The sequence below is a fragment of the Penaeus monodon genome, chromosome 22 (genome assembly GCF_015228065.2).
Source record: "Penaeus monodon isolate SGIC_2016 chromosome 22, NSTDA_Pmon_1, whole genome shotgun sequence".
Taxonomy (NCBI): Eukaryota; Metazoa; Arthropoda; class Malacostraca; order Decapoda; family Penaeidae; genus Penaeus; species Penaeus monodon.
The window spans coordinates 44,796,249-44,796,533 of NC_051407.1; positions in this window are offsets into that span (position 1 = coordinate 44,796,249).

Sequence of the window (285 nt, forward strand, 5' to 3'; positions counted from 1 at the left end):
CAACAAAAAAAAATAGCCTGTTATGGAACATTTTGGAAGCAGAATGAGTGTTTGATTTACACATTTCCATCTCAAAAAAGTAAAGAAAAAAAAATGTCAAGGGGAAAAAAAACAAGATGTGAAATGGAAAAATCAAACGGGAAAAAAATAGAAAGAACAAAACATCAAGAATGGAGGAGAAAGCTCAGCACAAGTGTGCTGAGGGAATAAGGGATCCTAAAATCCATTTTTCAGAGTAGGGAACTCCCCCCTTAAGTTGAGGGCATTTTTTTTCCCCGTTATCCC